The 18,780-nt window shown below is 35.0% G+C and overlaps 1 long non-coding RNA gene across 5 annotated transcripts in view; it reads left to right on the top strand.

The window, feature by feature from the left end:
• LOC114298205 (uncharacterized) overlaps positions 1–18,780 on the top strand; it is an 83,627-nt gene that overhangs the window by 28,038 nt on the left and 36,809 nt on the right. The window contains exons 1-6 of one of the 5 annotated variants that reach the window (XR_014329972.1): positions 3,760–3,942; positions 4,243–4,327; positions 4,884–4,945; positions 7,245–7,286; positions 7,391–7,587; positions 7,692–7,742. This is a non-coding gene — a long non-coding RNA (uncharacterized LOC114298205). Of the gene's footprint in view, positions 1–3,759; positions 3,943–4,242; positions 4,328–4,883; positions 4,946–7,244; positions 7,287–7,390; positions 7,588–7,691; positions 7,743–18,780 lie in introns of those variants that run through there. The other 4 variants (XR_014329974.1, XR_014329973.1, XR_014329976.1 and 1 more) reach the window with 4 other exon arrangements.

The following is an 18,780-nucleotide window of genomic DNA, read 5'->3' as shown; positions in this document are numbered from 1 at the left end:
TTGTTGAGACTTTTTGTGACGGAGGTGGGGCAAACGTGGAGGAGGATCACGGATCACGGTTTCCTCCTAAAAAAAGAACGGTTCAGATTATCAAAATCAGACTTAAAATGAGTCCTATTGAGTGCACAATTGTGAGTGTTGTGCTCACTTTGTTTAATATGATTTTTATTTTGTAGTTTTAGGTTTTTCTGGTTTTCACAAATTAAAACAATGAAAATACTTATTTATTTTATATTATTTACACTTCGGCTCTGTTTGTTTCGACGTAAAATATTTTACACACAAAAATTATTTTTTTTGTAAATTGATTTTACACAGAAAAAGTGTTAGTGTTTTTGTTTTTGTTTTTATTTTTTGGTGTTTGGTTAACACTTGAAAAAAAAATATTTTATTGCCTAAAAGAGAAATTTTGATTCAATAAATTGTCATTTATGACTTTTTAGTGAGTTAAGATATATATTTGAAAATGCTAAATGTGTTAAAAGAGTAGTGAGTGAAAGTCAACTTTATAAAAATTGATTTATTGAATTTTTGAAGGCAAATTATTTTTAAGAAAATGATGCAAAAATACTTTCCTTAAAAAAATATTTTGCTTACTTTTTGTTTAACCAAACAACGAAAAATGAGTAAAATATTTTTGATAAAAATATTTTACGTCAAAACAAATGGAGCCTTCATATAAAAATATATAGTAAAATTTTAAAAACAATCAAAGAACGAAAAATGAGTAAAATATTTTTGACAAAAATATTTGACGTCAAAACAAATGGAGCTATCTATAAATAATTTCACGTCAAAACAAACTATTAAACGGAGCTATCTATTAACTTCTCTCAACCCACAAGACTTTTAGACTTCTCTCATAATTATTGTAGTTCATTTTTCAAAATAAATAATTTGTATATTAAAAAGAATTTAAAACAAATATAAATATCTATATCTATATCTATCTATTTATTTATATCCATCTCTAACCCACAAGTTTTGTGGGAGTTGTAATATCTGAACCTTAATTTCTTAGTTTTTTTGATTTTTTTTGAAAAAAAAAACTTAGTATTTATTAAATTCTTCAAAGTCTTTTTAACTTTGCCAATACACACTCTCTTTTTAACTTTTCATATACTTAGTGCAAACAGTGAGTCTGCTTTTTGTTTTCTCCTTCTTGACTTCTCACTTCTACACTTTCAACTTCAGTGACCACATATGCAAATAATAAGTCTTCTTTTTGTTTTCTCATTCTTGACTTTTCTTTTTGTTTACTGTTTTAATATTGCAGTTAGATAGCGCATAAAAATATTTGTGATTTGTCTAGCGAATAAAAAATTATAATTTAATTTTTTAATATGATTGAAGTTAGATAAATATAAACCCTCACAAAGAGAAAAATGTGATTATAATTAGTTAAATGATTCTTTTTTTTTTAATGTGCTTGTAATTAGTTTAATAGTTCTTTTATTTATTTATTTATTTTATTATGGAAAAAATGTGATGTGATTGTAGTTTGTTCAATGACTCTTTTTTTTAATAGGACTGTTGTGGTTAGTTCAATGGTTTTTTTTTTGGGCAAATTACATATACCTCCCTCGAGGTTTGGCTAAATTACAAATACCTCCCTGAGGTTGCGAAAATTACATTCCGCCCCCTAAGGTTTGTATTTTCATAATAGTTTATCCCTTGAGGTTTATATTTCATAACAAATTGCCCCCTAATTTGTTATGAAAATATAGCATTCAGGGGAGAATTTGTAATTTCTCAAACCTCAGGGGGTATTTTTAATTTAGCTAAACCTCAAGGGAGTATATGTAATTTGCCCTTTTTTTTAATGTTATTTAATCTTTTTATTTACTATTTTATTTTATTTTTAATATGATTGATGTTAAATAAATATAAACACTCATAAAGAAAAAAATATGATTGTAATGTGATGTGATTGTAGTTTATTCAATGTGTCTTTTTTCTAATATGATTGTTGTAGTTAGTTCAATGTTTTTTTTTTAATGTTATTTAATCTTTTTATTTATTATTTTAATTTTATTTTTAATATGATTGAAGTTAGATAAACATAAACACTCACAAAGAAAAAAATATGATTGTAGTTAGTTCAATTTTTTTTTTTTTTTAATGTGATTGTAGTTAGTCAATGGTTCTTTTTTTCATTTATTTATTTATTTTTTTTATTATGGGAAAAATTTGTGATGTGATTGTAGTTTGTTCAATGGTTCTTTTTTTTAATGTGATTTAATATTTTATTTATAGTTTTAATGTTTTTCTTTACAATTATTTATGAAAAAAATATGATTGTAGTTAGATAGCTTAAAAATATTTGTGATTTGATTTGATTTTTTTCTGATTTGATTTTTAAAGTACCAATTATTGATAATGATTAGATTGTATTTTGAAAAAAAAAATTGTAATTGATTTTTTTAACTTACTGTGTTTTTTGAAAAAAAATTATTGTGTTTTTTTAACTATTAATTCACTTAATTTGTGATTTGACTTTTAATTCACTGTGTTTTTTGAAAAACAAAATGGATTGTAATCATTAGAATCACATAATGTACCAACTATTGATGATGATTAGATTGTAATTTGACCTAAAAAAATTGTAATTGATCTTTTTAACTCACTATGTTTTTTGAAAAATAAATTATTGTGTTTTTTAATTATCAATTGACTTTATGTGATTGATTTTTTTAATTATTGATGATGATTAGATAACATTAAAAAAATTGTGATTTGTATGATTGAAATTATCCCTTTTGTTTATAATTTTATTTTTTAATATAATTGAAGTTAGATAAATATAAACACTCACAAAAAGAAAAATGTGATTGTAGTTTATTCAATGGTTCTAAAAAATCTTTTTTATTTACTATTTTAATGGTTATTTTTTTCAATTATTTTTTTTTATTATGAGAAAAATGTCATTGTAGTTAGATAGTATTAAAAAAATTGTGATTTATATGATTGAAGTTATCTCATTTTGTTTATAATTTGATTTTTTAATATGATTGAAGTTAACTCACAAAAAGAAAAATGTGATTATAATTTGTTCAATGGCTCTAAATAATTTCAATATGAATTTTCTAAATTTTTTATTTAAAAAAAAACTTACCGTTTATTGATTTTGTCAAAATTCTCTGATCAACATTTATTAACTTTTTTGTAATCCATATGTCTTTTCACATGCCTGCATTTATTGATTTGGTCAAAATTCCTTTATCAGCATTTAAAATCCCCTCATACAAATAATTATAAATACAATCTGTATATAGTTACTGCAGTACCTTTTTCAACTTCTCTCATACACTATGATTAATGATAAGATTATTAAATTATTTTTATAAAAATTCTTAAAATAAATATAAATATCTATAATTATTCCATACATAACACAAGTAATAAATTAATATATATATATATAATATAATATAAACTTATATCAGGATTTGTTACTTTCCAAAAAAACGTCGTCCATTTCCTAGGTCATCTTGACAGAATATGTTAATTATATATTGAGCCTGTGTTTGGCAAGTGGGTTTGCAGGTTTTTTTGGCTATTTTAGCCACAAAAAACAAAATAGGCTATTTTAGCCATAACAAACAAAACATCACATCCAACTCATAATCATTACATTCTTCTCTCACAAAAAAACTCAAAAAAACCAAAAAACCCTTCCCAAACCAAGCTTTTAAGCCCAGGCTAAAATAGTCAAAAAAATCAAAAAGTCAAAAAGCCAACCCACTTTCCAAACAATAGGTTTGATTCTTTTATCTGCCCAAGACAACCTCCTCTGTTTCTCATTTTCATCCGTCTTACACTTTTAATTTGTCTTCATTAGCTCTCCTTGTTCTTCCATTTCGTCTTCTCAGGGGAAGATTGTTCACATTTCAATTGGGTTAGGATTCAACAGGACCAAGGAAAATTGTTTTCTTTTTTCGAGTAAGTAGTTTATTATTTGCTATCATTTTATGGATTGAGATCATTTACCTCATGTGTTGAGTTCGTGGATAAACATTTTTTCTTAATTTTTTTTTCTTTTTAAATTAGTCCACCAAAAGGAAGATTAAAGGATCTGGTTACTTTCCAATGGGTTTTTTTTATTCCTTCCAATTGTAAAATTTAATTTCATATAAGAAAAATGCTTTTCATGGAAACAATTACACCTGAGATGAATATCCGACAAAAACAAAACCTATGGATGGATATTTTTTTTAAATTTTTTTTTTGATTGATTGGCAGGTTTTTGGAACTTATAAAACCATTCTTCATCACATCGGTTACTCAAAACGGAGTGAGAAGAGAACCATGCCTCCTCAGTCTTCAGGTCATTTTTTTGAGATCTAGGTTTCACTGTTTTGGATTTGCTGTTGTTATATTTCTAAATAGGGCAAATTACGATGTTAGTCCCTCTACTTTGGTCTCAATAATTTCAATTGATTTGATTTTTATCATGAATTTATGAATCTGTCTCAATTTGGTTCAATTGTTTATAACTTTTTATATTTTTGTCTGGAAAATAGGTACATAAGTGGCATGAGTTGTATTTTTAATGGCAAAATTATAAATTTACTCAACTGAGTGAGTGAGTTAGCATCAACTAATTCAATGTTAATTTTTTGTAAAAACATTAACAGAATTATCAATTGGATCAAATTAATTCAAAATCTAAAATTAAGGGTCAAAATTGTGTCAATTAAAAGTGTAGAGACCAAATAACACGAGACAAAATATAGGTACCATCGGTGTAATTTGTCCTTCAAATTGTTTCTAATGCTTGGAAACAAGAGTAAATGCTTTTATATCATCTTCCTTTTTTGATTTTTGATTTTTGATTTTTGATTTTTGATTTTTGATTTTTGATTTTTTTGGCAATAAAATAGGTTTACTTGGAACTTTGGAAATTTTGACGGCATGAGTGGAGTCGGAAAAAAAATAAATTAAGGTAAGACTTGCTTGTCAATATTCTATGTGAATTTTACTTATTCAATTAGATTCAATTTTTTATTTTTTATACTTTATATTTGCGTTGTGTTTGGATAATCTGGATAGAAATTTGGATAGCGAAATGAAAAGAGAAATGACGAAAAATTTAACTTATATTGTATTCACATTTCTCCTTACTTTTGCTCTTTCCTTTGGCAAATTGCTACCAAAATTCATGATCTAAACATGACTAGTTTTCTTTTTAATTGTTCAATCAATAGCTTCTCTGCTCTTGTGACAATGCTGCATATTTTTCATAGTAATTTGGTGAAATAATAATTACAAATTCTTTTGATTCATTGTGTAACTCAGGTATTGGGTTGGTTGGTATTTTCTTATTATGCCTTTCGTGGTTAAAACTTGGTTCTTACGTGTTACGGATTGAAAATCTTTACCAAAAATTATCTGCAAAGTAATTACAAATTACAATCTCTCGTGCCTGGATTTTTTGACCAGCTTTTTTTTTTTTTGGAAAGGGGTCTTGAAAATCTGTAGCTAAGTGTGTCAAATTGAAATGGAATTGATAGCATGGGATTCGGCTGTGTTAGGTCCACCTAAATATGAGGAAGTGCAATGTTTAAAAAGAAGGAAAGGAACGTTCAATCTTCACTTAAACCAAACAAATAGACCCTTTTGTTCCAATTTGGTGGGGTCAATTACATGAACGTGTATTTCCTCATTCCACTCTATGAAGAGCTATGTGCTCAATTATTTGATTTTTCACCCGAAAGAGTTTATATTTTCCATCTAAATGAAACTAATTTCATGATATCATATCCTTTGGTGTTTTTCTTTAAATTTCACCGAGTGTGATTATACTGTAAGGGTTTGTTTGATTGAGTGGATTATACCATATGATTGAGATTATTAATCTAAGAGACTCACATTTCATTGTTTGGTTGCAATTTTTGTTATACGGATTAGCTTTCAATGCACATTCTATCCAAAGAAAATTGGTGAATTTTTTAATCCTACAACTAATAATGCAAAACAAACATATGATTGAGATTATATATATATATTTCCATATCCATTGCAAAACAAAAGTAGACATTAGGGAATTATTTATCTCACTAATCTAACTCATATTAGAGTTTCTCTATAAAAGACTTAAGGTAAGACAAACACAAGGTAGGCAATATTTAGCAACCCTAAATCTCTCCCCTCAATCTCTCTCTCTCTCTCTACTCTTATTCTGTTCCATCAAAATGAGTACCCGATTGAACCATCGAAGGGCTTTTGGATGACACCACAGTGGTGTCACTAAAGACTCACTACTTCTTTTGCAAGATTGGTGGATCAGCTCAGGATCATACAGATTTGATCTTCAATAAATATGTGCATGCTTTTTGATTTGATGGTCCGAACCAATTAGATTAAAATGATTTAGTTTTCTTTTATCTATAGTTCAAACTATTAATACACTTATGGTCATGTAGAGTTTTACCGAGATATTTATATTCAGTAACCAGTGTTTTTGTGAAAACATGGCACTTGTTTCTAAGTTCAATAATCACGAAGATTATGAGATTGAATGCAATTGATATTTCTTCTCTTTTGCTAAATATGTTTAATTGTGGAAACATACGTCACAAATTCAACATTGCCTTTTGGTCCACCTTTATTGTTACAAACTTCTTACTTGAATTTATATCTTGTTTTAGTTTTAGTACTAAATAAAATTTCATTTATGTTAATTTGATTGATGATCAGTTGTAGTCCTATGATAGAAGTTATTGCTTGCTTTTTATGTGAGTGTTTTTTCTAGTTCATGATTTGCAACCAAAGATATTCTTTAATACTTGTTTGGATATGAGTAGTAGCAAACATACTTGTTATATGGTTTATTGTCATGGTCGAAATAAGCCTTTTGGCTCAAATCCTACAATTTGTGTGTAAACACTATGTTCTTTCACCTGAATTAGGATGAATGGAGTTTTTAGCCCTGACCAATTGACTATTTTTATGGATATTTTGGTTGCTTTGTGGTGGACTCTTACTGCTAAGAGTATCACTACCCAGGATTTTTTTTTTTGGTTGCTTTTTGGTAGACCGACTTTTAAAAACACTGGTTTGATTGATAGTTTCCATAGTTCTAATTTTGTTTGATTTTGATTGATATATTTTTTTCCATTGTCCTCAGCTGAGAACCTCCGACAGACTGTCACTTTTGTTTTTTCTTATCTACTTGAATATTTGCAAATTGTAGTAGTTTAATTTTTTTTCCTGTTTTGTTGGTTCTTATTATTTTTCTCCAGGCCCCTCGTGTGACGAGGGTACAACTCCTCTGAGGCTTGAAGGTTTGTTGGATTGATTTTTAGTTTGATTTATTTATTTATTTAAAAAAACTATTTTAATAGTTTTAATTTTGTTTGATTCATATATATGTTTTTGTTGTCCTCAGCTGAGAGCCGCATACGGACAATCGCCTCTCTCTTGAAGCCTCGTCCCAGTCTTAAACTTGTTTTTCATGTTAGTAGATAAGGGAAAAGGAGGAGTGTTCGAATTAGGAGAGCCCCTGCCAGATTTAGTATTAGTTTGAGGAGGAGGAGGAATTGATGATTAGAGATTTTAGCACTCTGACCAATTGACCATTTTGTGGTTGTTGTTTTTCTTATCTACTTGAACATTTCCAAATTTCATTACTTTAAATTTTTTTCTTGTTTTGTTGGGGTTCTTATTTGTTTGATTTTTTTTTTCTCCAGGCCCCTCATCATTATTAGTCCATGAGGGTACAACTTCTCTGAGGCTTGAAGGTTTGTTAGATTGATTTTTAGTTTGATTTATTTTTAAAAAACTATTTTAGTAGTTATAAGTTTGTTTGATTTGAGAATGATATTTCTATTGTTTTAATTTTATTTGATTCATATATTTATTTTTTGGTTATCCTCAATGGAGAGCCGCATACGGACCATCGGCTCTCTCTCTCGAAGCGTCATCTTTGTCCATCTAAACGTGTTTTTTATGTTATGTTATGTTAGTTCCATGTTATGTTGTTATGTTAGTTCCTCATCCATCTTATGGGTGTTTTTTTGGTTGCTTATTGGTAGACTTTTACAGCTAAGAGTATCACAATGTGTTTTTTATTTTTTAAATGAATACTTTTTAAGTTCACCATAATTAGATTTATTTAAAAAGTAAAATATTTGTAAAAAAATATTTTAAAAAATTAATAAATATCTAAAAATACAAAAAAATATATTGAATTTTTATATATATTTTTTAATTTTGGTATTTAGTGATTTTTTAAAGATTTTCTAAACAAATATTAAAAAAATTTAGATCTATCTAAAAAGTATAACATTTGTAAAAATGTATTTTAAAAAATTAATAAATATCCAAAAATACAAAAATGTATTGAATTTTCGTATTATTTTTTGTAATTTTGGTATTTATGGATTTTTTTAAAGATTTTTTTTTCACAAATATGATATTTTGTAAAGTAAAATATTTGTAAAAAATTAATAAATATACAAAATATAAAAAATGAATTGAATTTTTATATTTTTTTTTTTGTAATTTTGGTATTTAGTGATTTTTTAAAGATTTCTTTACAAATATTAAAAAAATTTAGATCTATCTAAAAAGTATAACATTTGTAAAAAAATATTTTAAAAAATTAATAAATATCCAAAAATACAAAAACGTATTGAATTTTCGTATTATTTTTTTGTAATTTTGGTATTTATGGATTTTTTAAAGATTTTTTTTTACAAATATTAAAATTTGGTAAAGTAAAATATTTGTAAAAAATTAATAAATATACAAAATATAAAAAAATGTATTGAATTTTTATATATATATATTTTTTTATAATTTTGGTATTTAGTGAGTTTTTAAAGATTTTTTTTTACAAATATTTAAAAAAATTAGATGTATCTAAAAAGTAAAATATTTGTAAAAAGATATTTTAAAAAATTAATAAATATTTACAAATACAAAAAATGTATTGAATTTGCGTATTATTTTTTTGTAATTTTGGTATTTAGTAATTTTTTAAATATTTTTTTCACAAATATGATATTTTTTTTCCCATAAATATGCTTCATACTGGTTAAATGTAGTACAAATTTATGTGGGTGTGTGCATGTGTTTGTGTGTGTATAGCGATCCCGGTTTTTCCTTCCTTTGTATACGGTATTCTGGACTTGGTTCCGTGGACTTGTTTTTGTATCATTATCACTTCTAGCCTTTACTCTTTGTATTAGGGTCTTAGGTTGTGATGGGCAGGTTTGAAACAGGTTGGTTGCACTTTGAAACCAAAAGGTGATGCCCAGATTTTGGCCTTCACGCTCGAGCGGAAGTTTTAACGCTCGAGCGGGCTCTTCGTTGTTGCTTATACGCTCGAGCGGGAGTTTTGACGCTCGAGCGTGTTTTTCCATCTCCCAGTACGTTACTCTGCAGTCCCTCCGCTCGAGCGGAGAGTTTGGCGCTCGAGCGGGTACCATCGCCTGCAAAACTTCTGGAAGTGTGCAATCGACGCTCGAGCGGCTCTTTTCACGATCGAGCGTGAGTCTGTGTCTGACGCTCGAGCGGGGATTTTCACGCTCGAGCGGGGAGTCGACTACATAAATCCGAGACCCGACTTTCTGGGTCATTTTTCATCTCCCTTTTGATTCTAAAACCCTAGAACCGTCTTCTCCCTCTCCCTACACACCTTCTCTCTTAGGTTTGATCTACTTAGAGTGTATTTCTACCCTAAGTTCTTTGTTAAAAAGATAGAGTGAGTCGAGGGCTTCCATTTAATCTGAACGTTTGGTGGTTTGGAGCACATTGGAATTTGGGTCTTCATCTCCGTCTTCTCCATTCAGGTTATTTTCTTCGAGGTAGAGATTTCCTACTCCATCTTATAAGTTTTGTTCTAAGTTTTGGTATTTTGATATGTTGGGAGTACTTTGGTAATTTTGGGAAAAACCCTAGTTGTATTAATAAATTAATTTGTATAATTTGTTTGAGGAAATTGGGGAATATGGTTAAATTCATGAAATTGAGGAATTCATTGATTAAATGGTGTAGTTGGATAATTTAAATCACTCACTTGTTGAATTGTTGTTATATTTATTTCCAGTCTAGAAATAAACTATTTTGGGCTATCGGTGGAGGATAGTCGTGTCTGTTGTAGACATTGCATGTGAATTAGGGAAAATTGAAACTAATCAATTTGTTTTGGTCATAAGTTTAGACTATTGAATTAATACAGAAAATACATGTGTTGATTGAACATTGCATATGCATATTGTTTGGGAGGAGATAGGGGATGTACTCCACGGTTTAGGGGAAGATAGGGGATGGACCTCTAAACCGGATTTTGTTTGGGAGGAGATAGGGGATGGACTCCATTAGCATCACTATTATGTGTGCTTATTATATTGAAGTGTTTTTACATGTTATTGATACAGCACTACAATGTGTATCAAACAGGAAGTATGAAGTGTTTTGATATGAGCCTGAGTCTCATTTGTTTTGTTGATATTGAAAGTAATGTGAATATGATATGTAGTTCACTGTTGTAAGTTTGGCCAGGTTCTGAGCCATGTTGATAATAATGGAAAGTGAATTGTGTCTTAGACATTAGTGTCATGAGACTGTATAATGATACAATTGATTATCTTGGTTAACCATCTATTGAATGCTATAGCTTTATTCAATGTTTATATTTGGTTTAGTATTTTTCTACTGGGTTGTGGCTCACCCTTTATGGGAACATCATTTTCAGGTTCAGGTGATAAGCTACCTCCAAAGACTTAGCTTGGAAGGGTTGGACTTTTTAGATTTTGAAGACTATCTTTAGTTAGTTGTTTTTATTTGATAGTACGTGTAAACATTCAAGCCTAGGGCTATACTTGTATTTGAGTTAGAACTCATACTTTTGTGTCCAAGTGTTGGCTTGGAAAGATGTAAGCCCGTAGGGCATTTAATTTGATGTTACATGTAATGCTTTTATTTAGTAATACTCTGATGAATGAGATAATGAATTGTTTTCTTTAAATATGGCATGTCAATGATATATATATATATAATGGGTTTATTTTGAGGGCGTGACAACTTGGTATCAGAGCGTACCAGGTTTGAATACTTTGGGTACGTGGGAAGTGATTAGTATCACAATGGGTTCGTCTCGTTTGATAGAGACTTAGTGAAATGTTATATGCTTATATGATAACATGTTTATGTGATTATGTGGGTATGGAATGTAGTTCCTAGCATGTTGATTGGACCCTTGAGTTTCTAGTACTCTTGTTGGAAAGGCACTTGATCAATGCTGCTTCCAACCGGAACTATAGTAACACTTCGGGACTATCATCATCCAGGAATGAAATTCGTAGGTGCTTATGTGATTATGTGCTTACGTGGAATGAATTATTGTTGTCCAATGCATTAGGACGCGAGTGTTTAGCTTCGGCACATTTATTAATGTGCTAACGTCTGTGTTTCCTTTATTAGGATGTCAGGACGAGGACGAGGACGCGGTAGGCGTGGTAGGCCGGGTAGGCAGGAGGTGCCTGTGCCAGAGGAGATTCCGACAGTTCAGGAGGGAGTTGGCCAGGCCAATGTGGCCGAGCCAGTAGGCCAGCAGGCTATGGGCGCTCTAGCCCGAGAGATAGCAGGGGCATTCAGGGAGTCAGTAGGCATTCTCAGAGCTGAGAATCAAGCGCGGGTTGTTGTTGCGGATGCAGGACCTTCCTTTCTGAAGAGGGAGTTCTTCCGGTCTATCCCGGATGAATTTGTGGGTGATCCTTGGCATCGAACAGACAACGAAGACGTTTGAGATGCTTGGCATCGAAGACGAGGGGTTGAAAGTGACCTTGACATCTTTCCAGCTGAAGGGGGATGCGGGTCAATGGTGGAAGTTCACTAAAGGTCGTATAGGAGGTACATGGGAGGCTTTTGTGAATGCTTTCCAGGAGAGGTTCTTATCTCCAGCAGTTAGGGAGAAGCTGAGAGACCAGTTCTGCCAGCTTAAGCAGTCAAGTTCTTCAGTGGCCGAGTTTGAGGCTGCATTTACTAGCTTGTCCAGGTTTGCACCTGAGTTGGTGGCGTCTGAGGAACGCCGTTGTATCGAGTTTGAGAAGAAGTTGAGGCGTGGCCTTAAACTGCGAGTTGGGGGAACTATGATTCGGGATTACGGGCGTATGGTCGATGCTGCAGCCCACATGGAAATCATGATGCAGGAGGAGGAGGAAGGACAGAAGGGCTCTAAGAGGAGTCAAGATGGTCAGAGTGATGGTAGGAGACAGAAGGGTTTTAATCCTCAGCAGTCTCAGGGTAGCTTTTCTAGATCGACTTTTCCTGTGCCGAGTGCTAGTTCGGGGAAAGGCAGTCAGGGAGACATTACCTGTTTCAAGTGTGGCCAGCTGGGCCACAAGTCTCCAGTTTGTCCCCAGGGGGGAGGAGTGCAGAGAGCAGCATCATCTTCGGCTCGATCTCAGAGCCAGAGTCAGGGTAGAGGCCAGCCACTCTCGTGTTATCAGTGTGGTCAGCCAGGGCATATGAAGAGGTATTGCCCGCAGTTGGGTGGCACACCTGGTGCATCTGGTTTGAGGCAGATTCAGGGTCAGCAGCCAGCTCAGTCGGGTCAGGCCTCGAGGGCCAATCAGGGGGCTTCATCGTCCCAGTCGGTGCAGCAATCTTACGCTCCTAGGGGTGAGCAGGTTGATCAAAGGTCTTCTGGGCGCGTGTACGCTGTTACCGCGCAGGATCTTGTGCCGGCACCATCAGTTGTGAGAGGTACCTTCTTGTTTTGCAACTCGGTTGCTAGTGTTTTGATTGATACGGGTGCATCTCATTCCTTTGTGTCTGCTGCATTTGCATCTGTTTTGGACTTGGAGTTAGCACAGTTAGCATCTCCTATTTGTGTAGTGTCACCTCTTGGGGGTGAGTTGATCTTGAAACAAGGTGTTAGGGGTTGTGATATAGAGGTCGACTATCATAGGCTTCCGTTTCCTTTTGTGGTTATGCCCATGAAGGGCTTCGATGTTATTTTGGGTATGGACTGGTTATCGTCATACCGGGCAGTTATTGATTGCTACCGCCAGAGGGTCACTTGTTGTACCGTGAGTGGGGAATGTTTTTATTTTCTAGGGGACCGGGTTGGTTGTGTTTTGCCACCAGGGTATGATTCGCGAGGGCGGAGTGAGCTTAATGGTTTACTTGCTAGCTTTTTGAGTAGTGAGTGTGATGAGACCCAGATTGTGTTGCCATGGGTGGTTTGTGAGTACTCGGATGTCTTTCCCGAGGACCTTGTTGGTTTGCCACCTCACAGAGAGATTGAGTTCTCTATTGACTTAGTGCCCGGCACGGCGTCGATTTCTATGTCACCTTATCGTTTTGCCCCAGCCGAGTTAGTTGAGTTGAAGATCCAACTCCAGGAGTTGCTAGATAAGGGCTTTATACGTCCTAGTGTTTCGCCATGGGGAGCATCGGCCCTCTTTGTTAAAAAGAAGTATGGTGCTTTGAGACTCTGTATAGATTACCGGAAATTGAATCGGGCTACGGTTAAGAATAAGTACCCTATGCCTCGTATAGATGATCTGTTCGATCAGTTGAAGGGTTCCCGTTGTTTCTCGAAGATAGACTTGAGATCGGGTTATCATCAGTTGAGAGTCAGGGAGGAGGATATTCCGAAGATGGCATTCTGTACGCGGTATGGCCACTATGAGTTTTTGGTGATGCCATTTGGGCTCACTAATGCACCGGCAGTATTTATGGATTTGATGAACCGGATATTTCGGGAATTTTTAGATCGTTTTGTAGTTGTCTTCGTGGACGACATCCTTATCTATTCACCTTCTGAGGAGAAGCACAAGGAACATTTGAGAGTGGTGCTTGAGTTACTTAGAGCCCATAAGCTTTATGCTAAGTTTGGGAAGTGTGAGTTCTGGCTAGAAGAGGTCAAGTTCTTAGGCCATGTAGTTTCTGGGGAAGGAGTGTCTGTTGATACATCCAAGACTGAGGCAGTGCAAGATTGGGCACAGCCTAAGAGTGTGTTTCAGATCCGCAGTTTTCTGGGGTTAGCTGGGTATTATCGCCGGTTTGTGAAGGATTTCTCCAGGTTAGCTTTACCTTTGACTAGTTTGACTCGGAAGGGAGTCAAATTTGTATGGAGTGAGACTTGTGAAAAGTCGTTCCAGGAGTTGAAAGTTAGACTGACCACTGCTCCGGTCTTGATTATTCCTGAGAGAGGGTTAGGTTATGCAGTTTATTGTGACGCCTCACGAGAGGGTTTGGGTTGTGTGTTGATGCAAGAAGGGAAAGTAGTTGCCTATGGCTCACGTCAGTTGAAAATTCACGAGAAGAATTACCCTACGCATGATTTAGAGTTAGCAGCTGTGATATTTGCCTTGAAGATTTGGTGGCACTATCTTTATGGTGAGAGGTTCGAGGTATTCTCGGATCATAAGAGTCTGAAATATCTGTTTACACAGAAAGACTTGAACTTGAGGCAGAGGAGGTGGATGGAGTTTATTGAGGATTATGACTTCGAGTTGCATTATCATCCGGGAAAGGCCAATGTGGTGGCCGACGCCTTTAGCAGGAAACCTGTTGGTGACATAGCTAGTATAGTCGTTCGGGAGTGGAAGATGTTGGGTGCACTTGGGGAGTTTGATTTGCTTTTGAGCGAATCCGTTGAGGCTGCGGCCTTGTTTTCTGTTGTTGCACAGCCTACACTTGTGACTCGAGTGTTAGAGGCTCAAGGGGGTGACCTTGAGGTAGAATCCCTCCGTGAGAAGATTTCCGGTGGGAAGGTTGAGAAGGGTTTGACGGTGTATCCCGACCTCAGTGTGAGATACCGAGACCGTCTGTTTGTGCCGGAGTCTTGTCGAGAGGAGGTACTCCGAGAGTTTCATCATTCACGCCTTGCGGTGCATCCGGGAGGCACTAAGATGTATCGGGATTTGGGTCGCCAGTTTTGGTGGCGGGGTATGAAGAGAGATGTGGCTGTTTTTGTATCGAAGTGCCTTACTTGCCAGCAAGTGAAGGCCGAGCATCAGAGGCCAGCGGGTTTGTTGCAACCTTTGCCTATTGCCGAGTGGAAGTGGGAGCATGTCACTATGGACTTCGTTGTAGGTCTTCCGAGGACTCAGCGGGGTAGTGATGCTATTTGGGTAGTTGTAGACCAGTTGACTAAGTCGGCGCACTTCATTCCTATGCGCGTTAGAGATTCAGTAGATCATCTTGCCGACTTGTATATTCGGGACATAGTGAGGTTGCACGGAATTCCGGTGACGATCGTCTCCGATAGGGACCCTCGTTTTACTGCCAGATTGTGGCAGAGCTTGCAGAGTGCCTTAGGCACTAAGTTGACCTTTAGCACAGCTTATCATCCTCAGACTGATGGGCAATCCGAGCGTACTATTCAGATCCTTGAGGATATGCTTCGGGGTTGTGTTCTTGCCTTTAGCGGGTCGTGGGAGAGGCATTTGCCATTAGTGGAGTTTGCTTACAACAACAGTTTCCAGTCTAGTATCGGTATGGCACCATTTGAGGCCTTGTACGGCCGACCATGTAGGTCTCCAGTTTGCTGGGCCGAGGTGGGCGACGCACCTTTGCTGGGTCCGGAATTGGTAAGGGAAACGACGGAGAAAGTTGAGCTTATCCGTAGGAGGCTTATTACAGCCCAAAGTCGTCAGAAATCTTATGCCGACCGTAGGAGGAGACCTTTGGCGTTTGAGGTGGGTGATCATGTCTTTCTAAAGATATCACCTAGGCGGGGATTGATGAGGTTCGGGAAGAGCGGGAAGTTGTCCCCTCGATTTATTGGCCCTTTTGAGATCCTTGAGAGGATTGGCGAGGCTGCTTATCGTTTAACCTTGCCGCCGCAGTTATCCGGAGTACATAACGTGTTTCATGTGAGTATGCTCTGGAAGTGTGAGCCAGATCCATCGCACGTATTGGATTGGACCGACTTAGAGGTAGATGAGGATGTCTCGTATGAGGAGAGACCGGTCCGGGTCTTGGATAGACGGGATCAAGTTTTGCGAGGCAAGACCATCCCTTTGGTAAAAGTTTTGTGGAAACATCACGGGGTGGAGGAAGCCACATGGGAACGAGAATTGGAGGTCCGAGAGAAATATCAGGATCTATTTGTAGATGCTTGAGCATATGTTGCTTATTTTGTTGTAATATTGCACCTTAAGTGTATTAAATATAACTTAAGTTGTGAAACATAGTTATGTTTTGGTTAATGGAAGTATTTCGAAACTTGCCTCATAATGGAGGGTTAGTGTAACACTGTATATGTTGAATGTGATGTAGAATTGGAGTTATATCATGAGATTGAATATGATATGGAAATGAAAATTATATATATTGAAAACTGTTGAATTTGAAAGAAAAATACATGTTGATAATGCAAGTTGTTATGTATAATGTGAAATGCCTTTTGAAAAGAGATGAAATGACCAGTATTGGGTCAAGTTGTTTACTATTGAATTGTCATATAAAAAAAAAAAAAAACTTTTTTTCAAAAACTTATGCTTAATTTCGGGGACGAAATTCTTTTAAGGGGGGAGGTTATAGCGATCTCGGTTTTTCCTTCCTTTGTATACGGTATTCTGGACTTGGTTCCGTGGACTTGTTTTTGTATCATTATCACTTCTAGCCTTTACTCTTTGTATTAGGGTCTTAGGTTGTGATGGGCAGGTTTGAAACAGGTTGGTTGCACTTTGAAACCAAAAGGTGATGCCCAGATTTTGGCCTTCACGCTCGAGCGGGCTCTTCGTTGTTGCTTATACGCTCGAGCGGGAGTTTTGACGCTCGAGCGTGTTTTTCCATCTCCCAGTACGTTACTCTGCAGTCCCTCCGCTCAAGCGGAGAGTTTAGCGCTCGAGCGCGTACCATCGCCTGCAAAACTTCTGGAAGTGTGCAATCGACGCTCGAGCGGCTCTTTTCACGATCGAGCGTGAGTCTGTGTCTGACGCTCGAGCGGGGATTTTCACGCTCGAGCGGGGAGTCGACTACATAAATCCGAGACCCGACTTTCTGGGTCATTTTTCATCTCCCTTTTGATTCCAAAACCCTAGAACCGTCTTCTCCCTCTCCCTACACACCTTCTCTCTTAGGTTTGATCTACTTAGAGTGTATTTCTACCCTAAGTTCTTTGTTAAAAAGATAGAGTGAGTCCAGGGCTTTCATTTAATCTGAACGTTTGGTGGTTTGGAGCACATTGGAATTTGGTCTTCATCTCCGTCTTCTCCATTCAGGTTATTTTCTTCGAGGTAGGGATTTCCTACTCCATCTTATAAGTTTTGTTCTAAGTTTTGGTATTTTGATATGTTGGGAGTACTTTGGTAATTTTGGGAAAAACCCTAGTTGTATTAATAAATTAATTTGTATAATTTGTTTGAGGAAATTGGAGAATATGGTTAAATTCATGAAATTGAGGAATTCATTGATTAAATGGTGTAGTTGGATAATTTAAATCACTCACTTGTTGAATTGTTGTTATATTTATTTCCAGTCTAGAAATAAACTATTTTGGGCTATCGGTGGAGGATAGTCGTGTTTGTTGTAGACATTGCATGTGAATTAGGGAAAATTGAAACTAATCAATTTGTTTTGGTCATAAGTTTAGACTATTGAATTAATACAGAAAATACATGTGTTGATTGAGCATTGCATATGCATATTGTTTGGGAGGAGATAGGGGATGTACTCCACGGTTTAGGGGAATATAGGGGATGGACCTCTAAACCGGATTTTGTTTGGGAGGAGATAGGGGATGGACTCCATTAGCATCACTATTATGTGTGCTTATTATATTGAAGTGTTTTTACATGTTATTGATACAACACTACTATGTGTATCAAACGGGAAGTATGAAGTGTTTTGATATGAGCCTGAGTCTCATTTGTTTTGTTGATATTGAAAGTAATGTGAATATGATATGTAGTTCACTGTTGTAAGTTTGGCCAGGTTCTGAGCCATGTTGATAATAATGGAAAGTGAATTGTGTCTTAGACATTAGTGTCATGAGACTGTATAATGATACAATTGATTATCTTGGTTAACCATCTATTGAATGCTATAGCTTTATTCAATGTTTATATTTGGTTTAGTATTTTTCTACTGGGCTGTGGCTCACCCTTTATGGGAACATCATTTTCAGGTTCAGGTGATAAGCTACCTCCAAGGACTTAGCTTGGAAGGGTTGGACTTTTTAGATTTTGAAGACTATCTTTAGTTAGTTGTTTTTATTTGATAGTACGTGTAAACATTCAAGCCTAGGGCTATACTTGTATTTGAGTTAGAACTCATACTTTTGTGTCCAAGTGTTGGCTTGGAAAGATGTAAGCCCGTAGGGCATTTAATTTGATGTTACATGTAATGCTTTTATTTAGTAATACTCTGATGAATGAGATAATGAATTGTTTTCTTTAAATATGGCATGTCAATGATATATATATAATGGGTTTATTTTGAGGGCGTGACAGTGTGTGTGTGAGAGAGAGAGAGAGAGAGAGAGAGGGAGAGAGAGAGTCTGCAAAGCTAGGAAACTATGGTTGAAAATTTGACAAAGAGATCTTATTTTTGTAATTTACTTTTTTTATTTATTTATTTTTACTTTTTATCTTCTTGGGATTGAATAACAAAATTGATTTGCTCACAGATTTGCGTTGGAATTGCAAAACTGACAGAGAGGATTTGTAAGGCACTTGACAGGCTCTTAAAGACTGATCAAGTGCCTATCGTACAAGCGCCTTTCGTATCCTTTTTGTTAGTGTTGCACTTTTAATGCAAGTCTGTAAGTAATTCAATTTTGTTCTTAAATTCCGAGAAGGTCAATATTTTTTC

The sequence above is a fragment of the Camellia sinensis genome, chromosome 5, assembly GCF_055761805.1.
Source record: "Camellia sinensis isolate YWXY chromosome 5, ASM5576180v1, whole genome shotgun sequence".
Lineage (NCBI taxonomy): Eukaryota > Viridiplantae > Streptophyta > Magnoliopsida > Ericales > Theaceae > Camellia > Camellia sinensis.
Note: the sequence above shows the minus strand (reverse complement) of the source record. Positions and strands in the feature narration are given on the sequence as shown.